The sequence below is a fragment of the Gavialis gangeticus genome, unplaced genomic scaffold, assembly GCF_001723915.1.
Source record: "Gavialis gangeticus isolate Ggan-Ray unplaced genomic scaffold, GavGan_comp1, whole genome shotgun sequence".
Classification (NCBI taxonomy): domain Eukaryota; kingdom Metazoa; phylum Chordata; order Crocodylia; family Gavialidae; genus Gavialis; species Gavialis gangeticus.
In genome coordinates, this window is record NW_017728997.1 from 5,027,983 (window position 1) to 5,035,320 (window position 7,338).

General features: G+C 44.1%; 1 long non-coding RNA gene across 1 annotated transcript in view; it reads right to left on the reverse strand.

The window, feature by feature from the left end:
- The window catches only part of LOC109288884, an 18,684-nt gene extending 11,651 nt beyond the window's left edge, over nucleotides 1-7,033 (reverse strand). Inside the window, exons 1-2 of the long non-coding RNA XR_002095236.1 lie at nucleotides 7,023-7,033; nucleotides 371-377 (exon numbers count right to left, since the gene is read on the reverse strand). This is a non-coding gene — a long non-coding RNA (uncharacterized LOC109288884). The remainder of the gene's footprint in view (nucleotides 1-370; nucleotides 378-7,022) is intronic.
- Between the last annotated feature and the right edge of the window lie 305 nt (nucleotides 7,034-7,338).

Below are 7,338 nucleotides of genomic sequence, written 5' to 3' on the forward strand. Positions count from 1 at the left end.
GCCCCGCCGCCCAGCCGCCGCGTCCCGCGGCCATGGAGGGGGAGGGGGGGGGCCGCCCGGGCTCCCCGCGCGCACGGGGCAGCGGCCCCTGGAAAGCGCGGGATGCCCCCAGCTCGCATCTGTCTGGAGTCTCTCAAGGGGGCTATCGGAAGGGCTCGAGTCTATCAGGGAGCTAAGAGTCGATCAAGGGGGCCTCACCTCTATGGGGGCGGGGGTTGAGTCGATCAAAAGTACCTCACCTCCGTTGGGGGAACCTCAAGTCTGTCAACGGTATCTCGCATCTGTCAGGAGGACTCGGGTCTATCGAGGGTATCTCGCGTCTGTTGGGAGGTCTCAAGTCTATCGGGGGCTTCGAGTCTATCAAGGGTACCTCACATCTATGGGGGGCAGTAGTCTATCAGGGGTACCTCAGGTCTATCAGGGGGCCTTGCCTCCATGAGGGGGCCTGGGGTCTATCAAGGGGGCTTTACAGCTGTTGAGAGATGTCATGTTTATCACGGGTGCCTCACATCTACGGGCGGGGGTTGAGCCTATCAGAGGTACCTCACATTTACCTCACATAGACCTCAAGTCTAGCAAGGGTATCTGACGTCGGCTGGGAGGCCCTCAAGTCTATTGGGGGGCTGTGAGTGTATCAAGGGTGCCTCAAGTCTATCTGGGCACCGTGCATCTCCCGGGGGGCCGGAGTCTATCAAGGGTGTCTCACAGCTCTCAGGGGACATCATGTCTATCAAGGGTACCTCACATTTGTTGGGAGGTCTCGAGTCTATCAGGGGATTTTGAGGCTATCAAGGGTATGTCACATCTATGAGGGAGGGCTCTAGTTTATCAAGGGTACCTCAGGTCTTATCAAAGTACCTTGCATCTACTAGGAGAGCCTCGAGTCATCAAGCGTGCCTCCCGTCCATCAAGGGCACCTCACGTCTATCGAGGGGTACCTCAAGCATCGAGGGCGATTCGAGTCAATGGGGGGGGGGGGCCCTTATGTCTATCAAGGCTGTCTCAGGCCTGTCAGGGGAGCCTCAAGTCTATCCAGGGTGCCTTGCATCTATCAACGGGGGTCTCGCATCTGAAAAAGGGTGAGAAGCCCTGCACGAGCATGAGCTCTGTGTGACACCAGTTCGAGAAGGCAGGCCAGGCCGCACCGCTCCCCCGAGAAGCCCGGGGCAGCTGGTGCATCTGGAAAAAGACTTGGGGCCAAACCCTCTGCAGAGTCAGACAAAGCAGCTGAGCCGTGCTGACAGTGGCAGGGAGTTTGCGTGTTCTCTCTGTTTATGAAACAACATGTGTTATGTCAGGATGTGGTTAGCCTGTGTAGCAGAGAATCACAAACAGATTTCAGATGACCTCTTGTCAAGTAGACTTGTGTTGGAAAATGAAGCCAGGTAGCCGCAGCTTCAAATAAGAATGGACCACCTGACCTTTAAATAGGGTTCTCGTTAACGAAGCTGTTAGTATCAGCTTTAAAAAAAAAAAAAAGAACAGCTGTAGAATATTAATGAGCTAAACCATTCTCTGATGGCCTAACTAAAAAGGTCTGGGAAAGGAAATGTCACGTTACAACTTCGCTAAACCAACCTAAACATCAAATAACCAGCTGTGTGAATGTACATCCTATGTCAAATCGCAAACAAGATTGCCACTGAATTCACAGCACTCTGCTGACAGAGTTTGACGGGTTCTGTAGAAGGTCTGGCATTTTAAAGAGCATTTCAAAACGTTTTAGGCCACCTATGGTTAAGCAAATTCATCCTAAATTTCATGAAGACCTTGGCAGGAGATGAACAAATGGGACCTTGTTCTTTTCCCATGCCCTGAGAATGCACTTGCATAATATTCAAATATTATTACCATTTGAACTACACACATGGTCACATTTTACTGCTGACATAAAATAAAAATGGAGTTAGAACTCAGTTGCTCAGAAACCAACATTCACGTAGTGCATTACCCAGTGTTTTAAAAAATCTTCCTGCTAAAAGGTCTGCTACTTAGGCTTCTCTCCAGCAATTCATGGTATGCCACAGCGGTGCTGCACCTATCTGAAAAATGATTGAATTCTCCAAGGCTCAGCAAGAATGAAACGGTCATCAGGATCGGGTCCTCGGGTCGTAGGGGCAGAGGTCTTACCTTAAGGGGTCGAACAATAACTAGCCCGATTTTTGTTCCATACTGCAATATAGCAATGAATGCAGAGGCATCCATTTCATATCTAGACTAGACATTGATATTTATCTTGTTGCTGCATTAACTTGGTTCAGTAGAAAATTATGCTATAACACTGCTGCACGATCGTCTTTTTCTTCCTTCTGCTCATTGTCCAAAAATTAAATAAACGTCTTTACTTCCCCTCCCTCTTTATTTCGTTTAAATATTTTAAACACCCCCCCCATAAAAGTTTTGAAGCAGAGTTCTGTTTTGTCTTCTTGAAAATAAGAATATATCACATTTCCTGCAGCATTGGCAGTGCAGGGCAAAACTTCTGTAAGCTTCAGTCCTGTAGGATATTTTAAATGTGTTCTTATTCAGTATGTCAGTAGTGAGGGAAAGATGGTAGGCAGCAAGGGTCAAGTGGAATAAGCCAATGCCTTGGTCATATCTTAACCAAAGCATACAGGATGATTTGCCAAGTCAAAAGGGGAGATTTTTTTTAACCTACTTAAACTTCCTCACATGATTACAATATGAAAAGAGGTTTAAAAGAAGGGATAATGAGCCTTTTTCCCCATTCCAAATAATGATTCGAGTATTACAACCGGGCTTTGCGTGGGTGGGTTACCCTTGTTAAAAGAATATAGGAAGGACGTTTGAAGAGTTTGACCTTTTGGTTTCCTTCTAGCATCCAGTGTGGCCTCCTTGCTGGTTGTGTTGGGGAAAGTGCAACGGATTTAGATTCGCGTTAGAAGAGGCATTTTAAAGTGTATTTGAAGACATTACTCGAGGAGGGGAAGTTTGGCCTTAGAAATGTTTCGTCATTACATAAAGCCTCTTCAATTTTGACATGATATTGAAAAAAGGAAGCTTTATGGGGCTGGAGATTACTTATTTTAGAATTTTCTTTTTCAGTGTTTCGGTATGATGGTCAATGTATATAATGACAGTGGGCTTTTTATGTGCATTTGCATTTGTTGGTATTCATTAATTTTTTTCTCATAACAAGGTTCTCACCTCTGCGAAGCATCTCCATTTTCTTGAGCCAGAAGTGGCAGCTCACACGATAATGGCTTACCCACACGGAAGCAAGGCAGAACTACCACTGTATTGCTGGAGCCATACTTTGAAGTTAAACACCAGCCTCTGTGTGGGCAACCCCACAACATCTTCCTGATGAGGGAAATGACTAATAATGAACAATGCTTGAAAAATCAAAATAAAAACTCACTGTGTATAGAAATGCAGGCAAGAGTATGAAACTTTCTCTCTAGGGTTGTTGGCTTTTATAAACATTAGTTGGTTATATTCTGTTACAGAAAGAGAAAAAGGATCAGTAACACATCTGTGCCGTGTGTAGGAAAATTAGTTTCTAGCACATGGGACAGCCCCAAATAATGAGAAGGATAGAAGAGTACCACTTACGTTACAGAAATATGACAAATGGTAATGTTATCAAATAAGCTAAGCCCAGAGTTCCCCTTCCTACCAAAATACATGCAAAAGGACTCTGGGGAGTGGGGAAAGGAGGTAATGAAACAAGGTCCACCATGTGTGATCATTTCTTACTCAAACAGGTTTTATGCAGCATGGTGTGAAGTGTCAAACAATGCAAATTAACATGATGGGTTAGAGGGGGGGCACAAAAAATTGAATGTGGCTGGCAAATTGGCACGAAATGAAAAGAACAAAAACCACTCAGCAACTTTTGCATGACACGTGGAATATCACATGCGTTGCAACTGGAGAACAGCATATAGCAGTAAGATAAGGACTGATCTGAAAATGAAACTAAACACTACACGTGCCTATACATGTGCTCAGGGGTGGGGAAGGGCCATTTTAGTTTGAGCGCTTCCCTGACAGCCACTAATTAAAACAACTCTCCATCATGTGTATTAAATCACCCCTGCTTGTATGCCCCCTTAAGCCATACCCGCATTTTAAAATGGCTGGGACTCGTGACACGAGCCTTAGTTAAAGCATCCCTTGAGTCTGCTCTGCTCTGATACGTTCTAATTATAATGCAAACCAGCACATCTATAGGCAGCCTGATATTTTTTCTTTAAAACATTAGACTTGGAGAAGCTACTGTAGCTGACCAAATGCCAAGAAAAAAAACACAATTAGAACATTTTACCTTTCAAAATCTTTTGAACATGAACCCCCAAAATCTTCTAGACTCAAGGTTGCAACAAAAAGTAGTGTATTTAGTAAAAAAAGAGAAAAAAAAGAGTTAACATATAGCATAAAAAGCACTGTTTTAAAGCAGGACTGATTCAGCTTATTCTACATCTTTTTTCTAAAGGCGATTATTTTATGTTCCACTGAGTTTCTCATTTCAATTGGTGGAATAACATATAGATCTCAGGTATCTAGGAGAAACAGGGTTCATCTTAGAGCATTATCAGCTGTAGAAAAGTATTATTAATGTTTTCCAAAAGGGGAAACTGAGGTGGACGTTAAGATGAGCTATTAAGCAATACAAGGTAATATTTAGAGTCAGGGTTTGAATTGCTACTCTAGTCTACATTCCCAGTCTGCTTGCACTGTTACAGTTGGTTTCCAAAAAGAAGCACGAAGTCTTCCTCACAGCTGTGGTGTTACTCAGCCAGATGCTCTGGATGTCATGGGACTAAAGGATGGAGACTAGGTAGGTGAAATCCTAGCCTTCCTAGAGTTGATGAGAGTTCTGCCATTGCCTTTAATCAGGTTAGTACTTTGTCCTTGGTGTTTGGAAGTATATTTACAACCCCTTTAACTTTAATTAGGGTTGTTAGTAGTCCTTCGCTTGAAACTCTTGCCTTGGTTATTTTCATGTCTCCAGCAACACTATCTGAAAGTTGCCGGGCTTCATGGAATCTATCGGCAAATGATCAATAGCATTAGGATATACAGACCATACCCGTTCCCCATCGTGGATTTACTGACATCTTTAATTTTTTTTTAAATCAGAATGGATGCCTAAATTTCAAATCAGTTCGAAATAGAATCATAGAAAATGAGGGTGGGAAGGGACCTCAGGAGGTCACATCTAGGCCAACCACCTGCTCAAAGCAGGACCAGCCCCAACTAGATCATCCCAGCCAAGGCTTTGTCTAGCTGGGTCTTAAAAACTTCAAAGGATGGTGACTCCACAACCCATCTGAGTAACCTGCTCCAGTGTTTTACCACCCTCCTAGTGAGAAATTTCTTCCTTATATCTAACCTAAACTTCCCTTGCTGCAACTTGAGACCGTTGCTCCTTGTTCTGTCATCTGCCACCACTGAGAACAGTCCAGCTCCATCCTCTTTCAAACCACCTTGCAGGGAGTGGAAGGCTACTATTACATCCCCTCTCAGTCTCCTCTTCTCTAGACTAAATAAGCCCAGTTCCCTCAGCCTCTTCTCGTAAGTCATGTCCTCCAGCCCCCTCACCATTTTTGTTGCCCTCCTCTGGACTGTCTCCAATTTGTCCACATCCTTCATGTAGCGGGCGGGAGCCCAAAACTGAACACAGTACTCCAGAAGAATTGTTTGGAATTCTTCAGAATTCAGAAGAAAATGTTGGGAAAGTAAGGCTTGCTTAGCAGAAGGCCAACAAAGATCTGTAATTCCATAAATAGCAATGAGCAGGGGAAAAAAAAAAGAAATAAACAGCATTCAAATTAAGGACTGGAATAATAGTCTTCACAGAGTTTATGTTCTGCTGGTCGTGGGATTTTTTTGTTGTTTCCTATCTGTTTCAGTAACATGTCTGGCGGTTATAAAACAAGTAGCGTTTATCTGACCCAGAAGTCAGAGACATTACCTCATTGCTATGGGGGCAGTGGCAATTAGGCTGCAAAAACCAGCCAAGCAATGCCATTGGGTACAATCATCTGTGGCAGGCTTAACCTTTATGGGCAGCATTATTACAGAGGGGCAGCCCAGCAGCATGCTACAACTTCCACGATTCCACTCTTCATCATAGTAGCAAAAACGGAGCAGGAAAGGCCTTTTCCCTTCATCAGACTGAGGAATGGTCATGAAAATGTACCAGGATGTGTGTTAGAAGTGTCACAAGTTTTATTAAACAGGATAAGTTTAGCGACTTGTAACCGTCTTGATTTTTACCGAGTAGGTTCCAGAGATGATACAGTGTATGAACCAAACATAAGTATAGGAAGCGTCCTACTGTCCTCCAGCAATTACACTACATGAAAGATGATGCACAAAGGGTAAGTTAACAATCAGGTCACCAGCTGTGTACAGCCTAGTCTCTTCAGCAGGAAGAGGTAGCCGAATTTAACATACAAATAGAGAAGGTAAACGTAATGGCTTGCCTGCTGGTGTGCTGTCTTTTTCTGAGTATCAAATAAGAGAGCCAGATTATCTCTTATCTTTTTGTTCCCGTTACTGACTGATCTCCACAAAGATAATTTCCCACCCTTTGGAGAACTAGCTTTTAAATGGTAATGGGTGTTCTTCTTTTCAGGCGATGACAACTGCATGTCTAGTTTCTCTTAACACCTCGTGCTTGAGACAGGGCAGTCTGTACAATACAGGTGGCGGGTCTAGGAGAAATGTGTACCTAATTTTATTTTAGCCTATTAAAGATTCCCTCCGGGTCTTGAACTGAGCCCAGATGACTTTGACCATGGCCTTCCTAGTTACCAATATATAGACCTTGTTTTGACAGGGTGAGTAGGATCCTACTAAAAATGCATCTTTACATAATTCGCTCCAGTTGTGGCACACATAAAACGGGGCTTTCCTTCCCCAGGCTGCCACCCATTCTGCTGATTCATTCTGCCTACCCATGTCTGTTCCACTCTTTCATGCATCACATCTACATATCTGACTGGAACGTTTAGCATCGTGTTTGTTTGCTTTTCCATTTCTTGAAATACAAATGTTTTGCATAGACTGGGGTGCCCCTAGGCTCCTGATGGATAACCTCATAATCTGTCTGGCTGCATGGTCACTAGCCCCTGCTCACCTCTCCCTGGTAGAGATGGTGAGTGGTAGTGCCACAATTACCTTAAAACAGCGTGCCAGCACCCTTGCACTAAGATCCAGGCTGCCCACAATTTCGGGCTACAGGAGAAGTGAGAAGATTTGGTCTGAGAGAGTGAGAGATGATCCTTGCTGAAGGCATTGTAAAGACAAGACTCTCTCTTTCTTTTTTTTTTAGAAGAAGTTTACCCAGGACCAGATCCACAGAAG